We start from the raw sequence: 17,424 nt of genomic DNA on the forward strand, positions 1-17,424 counted from the left end.
ATCATTCTGAAGAACCTAGTGTCAGGACAGGAATAAAGACACAGCCATAGAGAATGGACTTGAGGACATGGGGAAGGGGATGGTAAGCGGAGATGAAGTAAGAGAGTGGCACTGACATATATACACTACCAAATATAAAATGGAAAGCTAGTGGGAAACAGCTGCATAGCATAGGGAGATCAGCTTGGTGCTTTGTGACCACCTAGAGTGGTGGGATATGGAGGATGGGAAGGAGACGCAAGAGGGAGGAGTTATGGGGATATTTGTATATGTATAGCTTATTCATTTTTTTAGAAAGCAGAAACTAACACATCATTGTATAGCAATTATACTCCAATAAAGTTGTTAAAAAAAAACAAAGAGAAAAAACAAAAATAGTATAAAGAAATAAAAATAGAATTCTAAATCTTTTTTTAAGTAACACCAGAAAACAAAAGGAACAAACAGAATACTAAAAACAAAATGGCAGACTTAAGCCCTAACATATCTATGTTTACTTTTAATGAAAAGAAGTTGTTCCAGTTTCCAAAAGGAAGAAAGTGGGTTCTGATCAGCTTTGTGATAATCCTGAGCAAAAACTTTATAATGAAATAATTACATGTCAACTCAATGGGACCAGAGAATGAGCAATTAGATAGGTTGTGGTGACATAATATATTTTATGAAATCCTTTGAACAGGTATCAGGTTAGTAATTATTAATAAGTGTTAATTTTTGTCATAAAAAAATACATAGTGGGGAAGAGACCTTCAAGATGCCAGAAGAGTAAGACATGGAGATCACCTTCCCCCCCCACAGATACATCAGAAATACATCTATATGTGGAACAACTCCTACAGAACACCTATTGAAGTCTGGCAGAAGACCTCAGACTTCCCAAAAGGCAAGAAACTCCCCATGTACATGGGTAGGACAAAAGAAAAAAGAGAAATCACAGGCAAAAGAATAGGGATGGGACCTGCACCACTGGGAGGGAGCTGTGAAGGAGGAAAAGTTTCCACACACTAGGAAGCCCCTTCACTGGCAGAGTGACTGGGGGGAACCTTCACAGCCAAGGAGGAGAGTGCAGCAACAGTGGTGCAGAAGGCAAAGTGGAGAGATTCCCGCACAGAGGATCGGTGTTGACCAGCACTCACCAACCCAAGAAGCTTGTCTGCTCACCTACCAGCCGGGTTGTGTGGGCACTGGGACCTGAGGCTCTGGCTTCGGAGGTCAGATCCCAGGGAGAGGACTGGGGTTGGCTGTGTGAACACAGCCTGAAGGAGGCTAGTGTGCCACAGCTAGCCAGGAGGGAGTCCGGGAAAAAGTCTGGACCTGCCTAAGAGGCAAGAGACCATTGTTTTGGGGTGCACGAGGAAAGGGGATTCAGGGCACCGCCGATACGAGCTCCAGAGATGGGCACGAGCTGCGGCTATCAGCGTGGACACCAGCGATGGGCATGAAACACTAAGGCTGCTGCTGCAGCCACCAAGAAGCCTGTGTGCAAGCACAGGTCACTATCCACACCTCCCCTCCAGGGAGCCTGTGCAGCCCACCACTGCCAGGGTCCCGTGATCCAGGGACAACTTCCCTGGGAGAACACATGTCACACTTCAGGCTGTTGCAAATCACACTGGCCTCTGCTGCTGCAGGCTCTCCCTGCATTCTGTACCCCTCCCTCCCCCCTAGCCTGAGTGAGCCAGAGCCCCTTAATCAGCTGCTATTTTAACCCTGTCCTGTCTGAGCAAAGAACAGATGCCCTCAGGCGACCTACACACAGAGGTGGGGCCAAATCCAAAGCTGAACCCCAGGAGCTGTGCAAACAAAGAAGAGAAAGGGAAATGTCTCCAGCAGCCTCAGGAGCAGCAGATTAAATCTCCACAGTCAACTTGATGTACCCTGCATCTGTGGAATACCTGAATAGACAGCGAATCATCCCAAAATTGAGATGGCAGACTTTGGGAACAACTGTAGACTTGGGGTTTGCTTTCTGCATCTAATTTGTTTCTGGTTTTATGTTTATCTTAGTTCAGTATTTAGACTTTATTATCACTGGTAGATTTGTTTATTGATTTGATTGTCTCTTCCTCCTTCTTTTATATATATATATTTTTTTCCTTTTTCTCTTTTTGTGAGTATGTATGTGTATGCTTCTTTGTATGATTTTGTCTGTATAGCTTTGCTTTTACCATTTGTCCTAGGGTTCTGTCTTTTTTCTTTTTTTTTTTTTCATATAGTTTGTAGCACTTGTTCTCATTGGTGGATTTGTTTTTTGGTTTGTTTGCTCTCTTCTTTCTTTCTTTCTTCTTTTTTTATTACTTTTTAATTTTTTTATTTTTAATAATTTTTAAAAAAAATTTTAAAATAATTTTACTTCTTTTTCTTTTCTCTTTTTCTTTCTTTCTTTCTTTTTTTGTTTAACAAACATTAAACTCTTAAAAGGCTATGATAGAAACTTACATTTTGTGGAAGTAATCTGTTCTGCATAGCATTGAAAAGAAGGTGCATAAAGGACCTACGGTAAAATAATCTTGTTACATCATTACCTTACTTAAAATCATGAGTGATTCCATATTGCCAGGATAAAATACACAACTTTGAACATCCCTCCATAACTTGGTCCATTTTTACCTTTTGCCTTCTTTTCCACTGATTGTTCCATTAGTACCAAATGACTTGCACTGCTTCAAACAAGCCAGACTTTCACAGACTTTTAGAACACTGCATGGATTTCCATTTCAATGTCATTGACGGCCTTTTCTAGGTGGCCAAGTTCTTCTCAGCTCTCTAAGCTTTTCTGAACCTCTTTCATTAACCTTTCCATGACTCTCCCCTAATTAGATGATAGCTAGAAGATCTCTTTTCCTTCAGAGTAGTCTACATATTTAGTTATTTCAGTAACTACCTTGAAATTATTTGGCTATATTTTCCAGCCCCAAAGTCAGGGATAATGTCTTATTTGTTTTTGTATTATTAGCATTTAATGTAGTGAGGTGTTAACTGCAAAATCAGCACATGCCTACTTGCTAAAACACCTTGTGTTCTCCACATATAATGGTGGATGATGACATATGAGCTAAGGCAAAGTGAAGAAACAAAGCCCAAAGTGATTTTTGCCCATATGGAAAACGATTATTATTCTACTGACAAACACAGAATTTAGCTTTTGGGAATTCAAATCTAATTCACTACAAAGGGGTTCAATCTAAATCATTGCAAAGAAAAAAAAAAATCCTGAGTCACCAAAGCAAAGTCATTTCTTTTTTATTATCTACGGTATCAAAAGCTACCAAAATATAAATGAGGATGTCATTGTGAATTTTATTATGTATTTAAATAGGAAAAAAATGCTATTTAATATAAAGCAACAGTTTATAACAATGTGTATGTTGCTATGTGTAAGCTCCTCTTAAATGTGTAAGCTCCTCTTAAATGTATAGAGTAATCCTCTAAAACACTACATCTTAAAGTATGGTCCTAGGAAGTGCAATATCAGCATTACTTAGGAGCTTGTTAGAAATGCAAATTCTTGGACTCCACCCAAGACTACTGATTCAGAACATGCATTTAACAAGATCACTAGGTGATTATACACACATTCAAATTTGAAAAAAACAACAACAAAACTCTACTGTAAAAGATATCTAGAATATCAAGAAGAATACCAGAGTCTGACTAAAAATCTCTGAAGGAGAAAAGGTTTTTGCATTTACCCTGGTTGTGTCAACTCAGCAGCAGTGGCACATGCTCCTAATGCACAAGATTGCTGATAGCATTTGTATCCATCTTGCATCCCTGGTATCAAGCACCCACACTTGTCTGCATCTACTGTTCACAAATAATTAGCATTTTGAAATGAGTAGCTATATCAATCTATTTGTGCTTAAATAATCACCTAGTATTTTTTTTTCCTGTGGAAGAAGGTGCATGAGCCCATATGCTTCAATTTGACTTCAGAATTTATTCATTCTTTTTTAAATTTAAAGAACAGAAATGTACATTTTTTGGACTATATTGAATTTAGGATATTACAAATTAATAGTAAAAAAATGTTTCAGGTAAAATTTGTTTCCCTGTTAATTCCTTTTCCTTACTGTACATTTGGAAACCAACGTCAGTTTCTCTTTTCAGCTGTAATTTGAAATGCAAGTAATAAAGTTATTTAAAGTCCTACTGATTATGCTGAGATTTAAAAAAAAGGAGAGCAAATTTTGCTAAAAGAAATGCTTAAAATGTAATGACCTATTTAAAAGGGAAAAGTGTATTGAATAGAGTTATAAAAACAGTACTTTCTTTGCATTTGAAACACCTATGATTTGACCATTTTTGTTTATCTTTCAAAATAAATAACACGTTGGCCAAGAAAGATTTTGGTAGCTTAATTATAAATAAATTCTCCCCCAGGTTAACAGACAAAACCTATAGCAGAAGCACATCAATAGGATTCTTTATTCTCCATCTCTGCTTTCTCAAAATCTTTATGAGTTCACCTAAACATGCACCATATGTGTCTTTTGAGGGCTAAAGACCCAGTGCTCTATGGACTCTGTTTGGAAGGAAGTTTTCAAGGGTTATACCACTATTAACTTACATTTAATGGCAAAATAATTATACCTGCCAATTACTTAGATGCAATAAGAGAAGTCATTGCTCATATCAATTAAAAAGATAAAATTCAGTATGGAGATGAATTGTATTTTTAGATATTTTATTTTAGTTATCATTACAGTAAACACATCTCAGAAAGCACACCTTTATAAATACATTTTAAAAATCTTTAATGAGCGGAATGTAATAGATTAGGTTTTAATTTTCTACTGACCTAATTCTTAATCTTAGGAAACATTACTCATAAATGCTTACAAATGTAAAATATCTACTCACTTCAACCAGTTCAATTGAATCCATATGTTTAAATTGATTTGTGGGTAGAGTTTAGGAGATTACCATTTGTGACTTTGTTTTTATTTTAACATCATAGTATACTATATTTAAAATAGGAATAGAATATGTCCAAAAGATGAAAATGAGGATTTATTTGATTTTTTTAATCCACTCTGACAATTAACTGTGTTTGGACCATTCACATTGAGAGTAAGTACTGATATGGTTGGAATAATATCTACCATCTATCTACTTGTTGAATTTGTTTGTTGCCCCCCCCCACTTTGCCTTCTCTGGTCTTAATTGAGCATTTTACATGATTTCATTTGATCTTCTCTTTTATCATGTCACTTACAATTTTCTTTTAAAATTAGTGATTACCCTAGAGTTTACAATATAAATTTTGGAATAATCTACATCTACCTTCAAATAACAGGTTGTATACTTCACATGTTGCATGGATACCTTATAACAGAATATTCCCAATTCCTATCCCTTGGCCTATTGATGTCATTCATTATATATATATATATATATATATACACACACATATACATATGTATCTATAAATGTATACATATATATGCTAGAGTAACTCAATGCAGTGTTACTCTTATTGCTTTAGTGTTTATTATTATTATTTTTTTATTGTGGTAAAAGTCACATAATATAAAACATACTATTTTAACCATATTTAACTGTACAGTTCAGTGACACTAAGTACATTCACATTGTTGTGCAACCTACATCCATCTCCCGAATTTTTCACCTTCCTAAACTGAAACTCTGTCTCCTTTGAAAATTAACTCCCCATTCCCCCTCCCTACCCCACCCCAACCCCATGGCCCCTGGCATCTACCAACATACTTTCTGACTCTATGAATTTGACTCTTCTAGGTACCTCACATATTTGGTATTTAATTGATCATTTTGATCAATTAAAATAATAATAATTTTTTCTTCTACCCTCTTCCTTTCTTTATGTTGATCCAAATTTCTGAACTATGTAATTTTTTTCTCTGTCTAAAATTTTCTTTTAACATTTCTTATGGAGGAGGTGTGCTCACGATGAACTGCTTGTTTTTGTTTATTGAGAAAGTCTTTATTTCTCCTTCATATTTGAAGGATAATTTGGCTTGATATGTAATTCCAGGTTGATAGTGTTCTCCTTTCAACATTTTAATATATCACTTCACTCTCTCCTTGATTGCAAGCTTCCTGAAAAGAAGTCTGTTGTAATTCTTATCCTTATTCCTCTAGAGTTAAGATGTTTTACCCCACTCTGGCTTCCGTCAATTCTCTGTGTATCTAATTATCAGAAATTTAAATATAATGTGTGTGTATGTGTGTGTGTTTGGTATTTATCCCTCTTGGTGTTTATTGAGCATCTGGATCTGTGGTTTGGTGTCTGTCATTTGTTTTAGAAGGTTCTCAGCTATTATTACTTAAAATACTGCTGTTTCATGTTCTCTGTTATTCCACTATGCATATTTTGATATTATCTTTCAGTTCTTAAATCTCCTGTTCTTTTTATTTATTATTTTGTTTTTTACTTTTCTGTTGGAGAAGTTTCGATTGCCATATCTTCAAGTGCATTATTTCTTTCCTTGGCTATGTCAAGTCTACTAATGAGCCTGCTGAAGGCATTCTTCACTTCTATCACAGAGTTTTTGATTTCTAACATTTCCTTTATATATTTTTTAGAGTGTCTATCTTTCTGTTTTTGTTTTATTTAGTTTTGTTTTCAATTTTTTTTCTTTGCATGTTGTCTACATTTTCCATTAGAGCCCTTAACATATGAAACAGTTATTTTAAATTCCCTGTTTGAAAATTCCAACATCCGTGTCATAACTCAGTCTGTGTTCTGATGATTCTTTTTCAGACTGTCTTCCCTTGCCTCTCTCCATGCTTTGTTATTTTTACTTTAAATCTATAGATGTAGTATCAAGGAATGTGAACTGAAGTAAATAGGCTTTTAATGTAAGGATTTACATTAATCTGCCTGAGAGGTGGGCTGTGTTTCATGTTTGCTGTAGCTATAGGTACCAGAGGTTTAAAAATCCTCTAGTCCTTGTTTTTGTCTTTTCTCTTGATTTTGGGACTTTCCTAAGTACTGTTCCTTAGAGAGAGCTTGTGTCTTACAGCTCTTTAAGCTGTAATCCACTGTTATTATCCTAAATCCTTATTGGTGTGGTGGTAGGGTACAGAGGGCAGAAATGCTCTATAATTTTCTGATTAAGTCACAATTGATTGTAATCCTCCCCCCCCCCCCATGTTAGGTCAAACAGGAAGGCTGTATGAGGCTGAGGTAGAGAGGAATTCCCTTTTCCCAGGTGGAGTAAGTTTTCAGAACTGTACTCTAGCAAAGTCCTTTTCCCTAAAGAGCAAAACTTTGTTATGGAAAAGGCTCTGGACATGTTTCATAAGGTTTTCTCTTCCCCTTCCCCTGCCAGAACCACTGGGGAGGGGGCAGGGTCTTTCTTGTATCTTCATAGAATTCCCGGAAAGAAAGCCCAATAAAAGTGTGGATGCCCTCTAAGATTTTTTTCCCCCTCATACTTATCCACATTCTCACTTCAGTAATTCATCAGCATTACCATTTTAGTGTTCCTATCAGCTTATGGACCCAGAGTCTTCTGTTCCTGGTAAACAGATCTGCATTGATATAACTCTTAAGATGTCTCATTGTCTTCCAATTTCAGGATGGCACTTTGCCTTGTCACATCAGTTCTCTGGTGGGTCTAAGAAAAGTTGTTTATGTCCAGCTTCTTGCTGGAAGGATGGGCATGACTATTTCCAAGCTCTTTTCATGTCAAAGCTAAAAGCAGAATTCCTTAGAAAAGAAGTTTTGGTCTTCCCTGGTGGCACAGTGGTTAAGAATCTGCCTGCCAATTCAGGGGACACAGGTTTGATCCCTGGTCTGGGAAGATCCTACATGCCACAGAACATCTAAGCCTGTGAACCACAGCTACTGAGCCTGTACTCTAGAGCCAGTGCACTGCAACTACTGAGCTCACATGCTGCAGCTACCAAAGCCCCCATGCTATAACTACTGAAGCCCATGCACTTAGAGCCCATGCTCTGCAACAAGAGAAGCCACCACAATGAGAAGCCTGTGCACCACAACAAAGAGTAGTCCCTGCTTGCTGAAACTAGAGAAAGCCTGCACACAGCAACAAAGACCCAATGCTAACACAAATAAATAAATAAATAAACAAACAAACAAATAAATAAATAAATTTAAAGACTAAGAAAAGAAAAGAAGTTTGGAGCCAAACTTGGAAGGGTTTATTGTGGAAGTTTGGATTTGAGAACCACCGAAGGTTTGAAAAAACAGTCCTTAACATCCCAAATATATGTTAAAGAAATATTAATTTGCCATTGTGCTAAAGTGTGCTAAGGTCAAAGGAGATGGTGGGAGGGAAAATCAACTGGAAAGTTATTGATGTCTGTGCAGTAAATGCTGAGAGTTTGAGCACATGTAGCAAGAGTGGAAATAGAAAGGAAAATGTGGGCATGGGAAAAACTGAAAAGACAGACAAACAAGCTTAGTTTGCAACTCATGGTATGTGTAGAGAGAAGAAAGAGAGAAAGCAACATGATATTTAAGGATTTGAAGGCAGTGGTCGTGACTTTCACAGATATAAGGCACAGAAGAGAAGGCATAAGCTTGAAAGGGACATGATGATATTGCCAGGCTAGGGAAACACCCATTTAGAAAGCTCATCATGAAGTTAAATTCAAACAACTCATTAAAAATATGGCAGCTGGAGATTTATATTTGGGAGTTAGCTACATAAAGTCATGTGGCTTAATGTCTCAGTGCAAAATGACATTTAAAAATATTTCATTGAACAATATTTACTAATCATCTACTGAAAATTAATGTCTGTGCAAGTATTGTTTGCTCTCTTTCTTGTTCAATCATAAGCAAAAGTGATTTAAACCAAGATACAATTAGCTGTCAATGAATAAACTATTATCTAACGGATGTTTTCTAATGTAGCCACATTTTTAATGGACCTCCAATGGTGTCACATTTATCAGGCTCAAATCTATAGCCAGAGGTATTAAGGAAGTATAAATTTATGGACACAATTCATTGGATGTGAAGTTGACCATAACACATGGCTATTTTCATCCTGACACCACTAACGATACAACTGAAATGCACTTGGATTTTACCAGAAACATCAAAGAAATTCCCACATGATTGATATTCATAAATATCCAAGAAAGGGGATTTCTTTTGAATTAGTATACTTTGGTATATTCAAATTCTATGTATTTATAAATATAAACAAACTCCAAATGTTAGTGACTAGGAAATAAGTAAGTATATGGAGAAATAATTTCTAATGTTATATGTCCTGTTCTAAATGAGAAACTAAAATACTGAACATATTGATGCTATTGTGTTCAAACTCACTAATTAATTTGAAAAATCAAAGAAAAATTTAGAGAATCAGTTATTAACCAAATCTTTTCAAATCAGTATTGTACTCTCACGTATTTGAGTGGGTCAAAGTACCCAGGATTTTAGCCCGATGTCAATTTATAAATAGACAAATCAGCAAAGACGTATCACCCAGCATGGCTCTGTTCTATTTCTGTAAATTCTTTCTCATCAGATTTATTAGACCCTGGATTCTTTCTAAAGCCATTTGGACTTTGCATGTCCAGAGTCCTTTCAGGTTTTGGAGATGTGCAGGTGTCATCATGTAGAAGATGAACTACTTCCCTTGCAGTGGTATGACACATTTCTGTATGAATTGATGCAACCATAAGTCACAGGTGCAATCTGGGTACTCTTGAAGAAAAGTTAAAAGTTAAAATCATTCAAGGTGGGATGCAAAGGCTTAGCCCCTTACATATTCTTATGGGAGGTTATGACTTCTGTGCAATGACAGCCCATATATAAATATTACAGATTTATATTTTCCAAGCTGATGGCCTTACTATAAAATTGCATTTACAGTTATAATTTATTTTTAAATAGTTCTTGAGTTAGTAAAGTACCCTGTGGACTCAAGGATTTCGATGAAGCTCCTGACCAATCAGAACTCACTCACTGTTAGAGAGGAAAATGAAAGAAAGGAATCTTATGCCCCTCTGGAAAATGATCAAAGGTACTAGAACTGAGACAAAGGAACTTTCCATTAAAGGATGGCTAGTTCTACACAACACAAGTTGAAGAGGGACTATTTCTATCTAAATATGTGTAGCTAAACGAGATTACACAATTTTACAGGTACCTGAAATGTTCAGTTTAGTTCTCTATATTGATCAAATAAACAAAACATTTGTTTTCCACTTCACCTGTAGACAAGTATAAACATATTTATAAAAATCAACTGAAGGCAGAAGAGGGAGTTAGGCAGAGGAGGCATGGTTCATAGACTTCCTAATACCAGCACAAACACTTTAAAGAGTGTGAACAGATTGCATGTTGTTAGGTGTATAATATTTTAAGTTATGTGTATTAGTGATCCCTAGGACTCTACTTAAAGCTACTGAATTATAAATTTCATTTGAAAAAAATTGAACCCATTTTTTAGTGTTCTGTTTACTCTGTTAAGGACCTGGTAAAGTCTCAAAATAGTCTTTTCATTTACTTGGCCATGAAAAATGTTTTCCTGAATGGTGTCTGTATGAGACAAACTTTTTCAAATATAGTATTTCTTTGTTTCAAAGATGTTTAAAAGGAACATGTAAGCATGTTAAGTAGAATGTTGGATTAGAAATTCATACAACATTGTAAATCAACTATACTTCAATAAAATAAAAAAATTAATATATATATATATAATTGGGAACCTTATGGATCAGCAAACAATGGGTTTTAATACAGAAAATATTTTTTAAGAAGCACTTACATATTATTTTCTCTTGGTTATAAAAATATGTACTAAGTTTAGAATATTTAGAAAATCTAGGAAAAAGCTAGAAAGCAAAAGGTAAAAATCACTTGAAATCTTCCAACTGAATAAACCACTTTTTACCCTCTTGGTTCATATTCTTTTAATCACCTTTCAAGCCCTTTAAACAGAGTAACAGTGACCATTAAGAGTTTCACTTTTCTCTAAAATATTAATTTTTCATTTAGATAATTATATTTTATATTACTAACATAGCTACAAATTCTAGCTAAATACAAAAGGTGAGTTAGAAATTTTGACCAAAATGTCACTATTGGGCTTCAATTTTCTGATCTCATCATTTACTATGATCTTCCTGATCTAAAATAATTGAATCACTATCTTCATTGTCAACTTCACCTTGTATATTTGAAATTTATCTTGAACACAATCTTAAATGATCCCACTTCACTACCACCCATAGGTAATTGAGAGAGGAAATATACTACTTGAGTAAAGGATAAATACTCAATGATTGGTGCTGACAAAAAGATAGATGTTCCTTTTGTACAGTGTCTAACAAAGAATCCTGCATCTTTACCTTTCTGAGAATGCAGAGAGAATTAGAATGTTCTCTGTTTTAATACATATTTAGAGCCATTGTTTAGTTTCATTTTTCCTTCCTTCTCCTCAAAATATTTGTCAACTAATATAAATATTCATATGAGTTAACCTACTTTTTTTTTTTATCACAACCTCACTATTTGCTTTTTAATCACCCACCCCTCCACCATAGACTGCTGCAAAATGTCTACATCCCATTTATTTTACACCTCTTCTTGCTAAATTATCACTAGGTTTGAGCTTTAAGAATACATTCACAGATCACTCAAGTTGGGGCATAAACATGTTTAATTCATTTGTCATTAGGCCTCGTGACACCTTGTTCCTTTAACTTTGCAGCCCTGGCAGCAGGCTAGCAAAAGTCCCTCTTTTCTACGTGGGTTAGTTAAGATGTATCTGGCTGTTTTGCACTATCTTTAGTATGCAGGGAGCACAGAGATGGAGATAAAAGGCGAAACGTCTATCTTTGAGTCCTCTGCAATACCGAATAAGTTATCAACCCACTAACATGCTTGTCTGAATAGACTCCTTTGGCAACAGTGAGATGTTATCTTCCATGACATGCGAATTCCTCCCTCATGTCAATCCATGAAAATACTAAAGGATGAATGCTCTAGTAAAATGAATGTGGCAACACCATTGGGACTGTGAGAGCATCATATTTTCCCCCAGCTCCTTTTAAAAAAATTCTCCAGCTGAATCCTCGATATACATATAAATTAGTCAGTCTGAAGAACCTCGACAATCCATCTCTTTAATCTCTTGGAGTAGGCGTGGGGAATATACTCTGTTTAATGCTCAGGGGCCTTGTCTTTTTTCCCTTTCAGTTTTGCCATCCTCCTTTACACTCAGCCCACACAGATGGAACTAAGAAACATGGGGGCTGGAAGCTGGGCAGCTGTGCTGGTCAAATAAGCATGCACTTGACTGTGGCTTGACCCAACTGGACTGACCCACAGCCAAAGTGGACAGACTGTCCACCTGATTAATTCACCATTACAATCATAAAAATGCTGGCATGGATGGAGTAAAAGCCACAGACTCCCACATGCTGTATAAGCACATTACTTCCATATGCCATTGGTTTCTCTCAATAACCCGGCAAAACTGCATTTTAGTTTTTACATGTGAGGTAATTGAGGCAAAGACAGCCTATATAACTAGGGGATGGTGAGTTGGTATTCAAACCAAATATTGAGGCTCCAGAGACAATATTTCTAATCCTCTGCTCTACTATTTATCTCCCTCCTTCTTTTTTAAGCATATACATACTTTCTTCCTCATTATCCAGGTTTTGCTGTCTTTATACTTGAGTGCACAAAACTGTGTAGCAGGACTCAAAGAACAGATGATCCTGAGCGAACTAGTCAACCCTGTATTTTATTTAGTGAGGTGAAAATCAAGTCACTCACTCATCTATACAATAACAATACAGCTTTAAGAATTTTAAGAATATAACTGAAATGATGCATCTTCATTTTTTTTCTTGAACCTGGATTGAGGTCTTATTAAACAAGTACATAAAAGCACATGATACAGCTAGGACTGTAGCACCGGCATTGGAAAATAACAAAGGGTGAAACTTGAAGTTCTGCCAGTAAATTGCTCAAATTAATTTCCATTAGAAATGTGTTACTTTGGGTCTATATGTACAAGGACCCATTCTAAGACCAAGAAATTTCACAATTAAAAATGAACCTTTATTTCAAGTGAGATTGCCATGATATAATTAAAAATACAGATAGGGCTTCCCTGGTGGTGCAGTGGTTGAGGGTCCGCCTGCCAATGCAGGGGACACAGGTTCATGCCCCAGTCCGGGAGGATCCCACATGCCGCGGAGCGGCTGGGCCCGTCAGCCATGGCTGCTGAGCCTGTGCATCTGGAGCCTGTGCTCTGCAAGGGGAGAGGCCACAACAGTGAGAGGCCTGCATACTGCAAAAAAAAAAAAAAAAAAAACATAAAACAAAAAACTTAAAAAATAAAATACAGATAGATGACAATCAATACTTATATCCAAATGAATAATTCAATTTTTCTACCTACTTAGGGAAGGGATATAGAGAAAGCAGGATGCATGCAAAAATAATAGTAATAACTAATGAAAATCTGTAGTAGCATTTAACTAACTATAATATTATTCAGGAAGCAATTATTAAAATTTTTATCCAATATAAGGAGCTCTGCTAGGGATATAATGAACATAATTTTTTAAAAAATTGAATGCTATCACTTGAAGGGTTTGCATTCTCAGTAGAAAAGAAAGAAAAGCTGTAAGAAATGTCTAGGGGAAGAGGGAAGACAGCAGAAGCAAGAAGAACTACAATCCTGCAGGCTGGGGAATGAAAACCACATTCACAGAAAGATAGACAAAATGAAAAGGCAGAGGACTATGTACCAGATGAAGAAACAGATAAAACCCCAGAAAAACAACTAAATGAAGTGGAGATAGGCAACCTTCCAGAAAAAGAATTCAGAATAATGATAGTGAAGATGATCCAAGACTTTGGAAAAAGAATGGAGGAAAAGATTGAGAAGACACAAGAAATGTTTAACAAAGACCTAGAAGAACTAAAGAACAAACACCCAGAAGACTTAAAGAAAAAACAGAGATGAACAATACAATAACTGAAATGAAAATTACACTAGAAGGAATCAATAGCAGAAGACTGAGTCAGAAGAACGGATAAGTGACAAGGAAGACAGAATGGTGGAATTTACTGCCATGGAAAAGAATAAAGAAAAAAGAATGAAAAGAAATGAAGACAGCCTAAGAGAACTCTGGGACAACATTAAACGCACCAACATTCACATTATGGGGGTCTCAGAAGGAGAAGAGACAGAGAAAGGACCCGAGAAAATGTTTGAAGAAATTATAGTCAAAAACTTCCCTAACACGGGAAAGGAAATAGCCACCTAAGTCCAGGAACTGTTGAGAGTCCCAGGCAGGATAAGCACAAGGAGAAACACACTGAGACACACAGTAATCAAATTGACAAAAAATAAAGATAAAGAAAAATTATTTAAAGCAACAAGGGAAAAGCAACAAATAATATACAAGGGAACTCCCATAAGGTTAACAGCTGATTTCTCAGCAGAAACTCTTCAAGCCAGAAGGGAGTGTTGAGAAATATTTAAACAGATGAAAGGGAAGAACCTACAACCAAGATTCCTCTACCCAGCAAGGATCTCATTCAGATTTGACGGAGAAATCAAAAGCTTTACAGACAAGCAAAAACTAAGAGAATTCAGCACCACAAAACAAGCCCTACAACAAAAGCTAAAGGAACTTCTCTAAGTGGGAAAAACAAGAAAAGAAAAGGACCTACAAAAACAAACCCCCCAAAATAAAGAAAATGGTAATAGGAACATACATATCGATAATTACCTTAAATATGAATGGATTAAATGCTCCAACCAAAAGACACATGCTCGCTTAATGGATACAAAAACAAGACCCATCTATATGGTGCCTACAAGAGACCCAGGGACACATACAGACTGAAAGTGAGAGGATGGAAAAAGATATTCCATGCAAATGGAAATCAAAAGAAAGCTGGAGTAGCAATCCTCATATCAGATAAAAATAGACTTTAAAATAAAGAATGTTACAAGAGACAAGGAAAGACACTACATAATGATCAAGGGATCAATCCAAGAAGAAGATATAACAATTATAAATATATATACACCCAATATAGGAGCACCACAACACATAAGGAAACTGATAACAGCTATAAAAGAGGAAATTGACAGTAACACAATAATAGTGGGGATTTAACACCTCACTTACACCAGTGAACAGATCATCCAGAAAGAAAATTAATAAGGAAACACAAGCTTTAAATGATGCATTAGACCAGATAAATTGATATTTATAAGACATTCCATCTAAAAACAGCAGATTACAATTTCTTCTCAAGTGCACATGGAATATTCTCCAGGATAGATCACATCTTGGGTCACAAATCAAGCCTCGGTAAATTTAAGAAACCTGAAATCATATCAAGGATATTTTCTGACCACAATGCTCTAAAATTAGAAATAAATTACACGGGAAAAAACATAAAAAACACAAACAGATGGAGACTAAACAATACATTACTAAATAACCAAGAGATCACTGAAGAAATCAAAGAAGAAATCAAAAAACACCTAGAGACAAATGACAATGAAAACATGACAATCCAAAACCTATGGGATGCAGCAAAAGCAGTTCTAAGAGGGAAGTTTAGAGCAATAAAATCCTACCTCAAGAAACAAGAAAAATCTCACATAAATGATCTAACCTTACACCTAAATGAACTAGAGAAAGAAGAACAAACAAAACCCAAAGTTAGTAGAAGGAAAGAAATCATAAAGATCAGAGCAGGAATAAATGAAATAGAAACAAAGAAAACAATAGCAAAGATCAATAAAACTAAAAGCTGGTTCTTTGAGAAGATAAACAAAATTGATAAACCTTTAGCCAGACTCATCAAGAAAAAGAGGTAGAGGACTCAAATAAATAAAATTAGAAATGAAAAAGGAGAAGTTACAATGGATACCGCAGAAATACAAAGCATCATAAGAGACTACTACAAGCAACTCTATGCCAATAAAATGGACAACCTGGAAGAAATGGACAAATTCTTAGAAAGGTATAATCTTCCAAGACTGAACCAGGAAGAAAGAGAAAATATGGACAGACAAATCACAAGTAATGAAATTGAAACTGTAAATAAAAATGTTCCAACAAACAAAAGTCTAGGACCAGATGGCTTCATGGGTGAATTTTATCAAACATTTAGAGAAGAGCTAACACCCATCCTTCTCAAACTCTTCCAAAAAATTGCAGAGGAAGGAATACTCCCAAACTCATTGTACGAGGCCACCATCACCCTGATACCAAAACCAGAAAAAGATACCATAAAAAAAGAAAATTACAGACAAATATCGTTGATTAATATAGATGCAAAAATCCTCAACAAAATACTAGCAAACAGAATCCATCAGCACATTAAAAGGATCATACACCATGATCAAGTGGGATTTATTCCAGGGATGCAAGGATTTTTCAATATACACAATTCAATGTGATAAACGATATTAACAAATTGAAGAATAAAAACCATACAATCATCTCAACAGATGCAGAAATAGCTTTTGACAAAATTCAACACCCATTTATGATAAAAACTCTCCAGAAAGTGGGCATAGACAGAACCTACCTCAACATAATAAAGGCCATGTACGACAAATCCATAGCAAACATCATTCTCAATGGTGAAAAACTGAAACCATTTCCTCTAAGATCAAGAACAAGACAAGGGATGGCAGAAGAGTAAGACGCAGAGATCACCTTCCTCTCCACAGATACACCAGAAATATATCTACACATGGAACAACTCCTACAGAACACCTACTGAACGCTGGCAGAAGACCTCAGACTCCCCAAAAGGCAAGAACCCCCCCCCCCCACGTACCTGGGTAGGGCAAAAGAAAAAAGAATAAACAGAGACAAAAGGATAGGGACGGGACCTGCACCAGAGTGAGGGAGCTGTGAAGGAGGAAAGGTTTCCACACACTAGGAAGCCCCTTTGTAGGCAGAGACTACGGGTGGCAGAAGGGGAAAGCTTCGGAGCCATGGAGGAGAGCACAGCAACTGGGGTGGGGGGGTCAAAGCAGAGAGTTTCCCGCACAGAGGATCAGTGCCGACCGGCACTCACCAGCCTGGGAGGCTTGTCTGCTCACCCGCCGGGGTGGGCGGGGCTAGGAGCTGAGGCTTGGGCTTTGGTCGGAGCACAGGGAGAGGACTGGGGTTGGCGGCGTGAACACAGCCTGCAGGGGGTTAATGCACCACGGCTTGCCGGGAGGGAGTCCGGGGAAATGTCTGGACCTGCCGAAGAGGCAAGAGACTTTTTCTTCCCGCTTTGTTTCCTGGTGCGTGAGGAGAGGGGATTAAGAATGCTGCTTAAAGGAGTTCCAGAGATGGGTGCGAGCCACCGCTAAAAGTGCGGACCCCAGAGATGGGTGTGAGATGCTAAGGCTGCTGCCACCACCACCAAGAAGCCTGTGTGCGAGCACAGATCACTATCCACAT

Source organism: Aethalodelphis obliquidens, unplaced genomic scaffold, assembly GCF_003676395.1.
Source record: "Aethalodelphis obliquidens isolate GAN/ISIS:26980383/991018 unplaced genomic scaffold, ASM367639v1 scaffold49, whole genome shotgun sequence".
Lineage (NCBI taxonomy): Eukaryota > Metazoa > Chordata > Mammalia > Artiodactyla > Delphinidae > Aethalodelphis > Aethalodelphis obliquidens.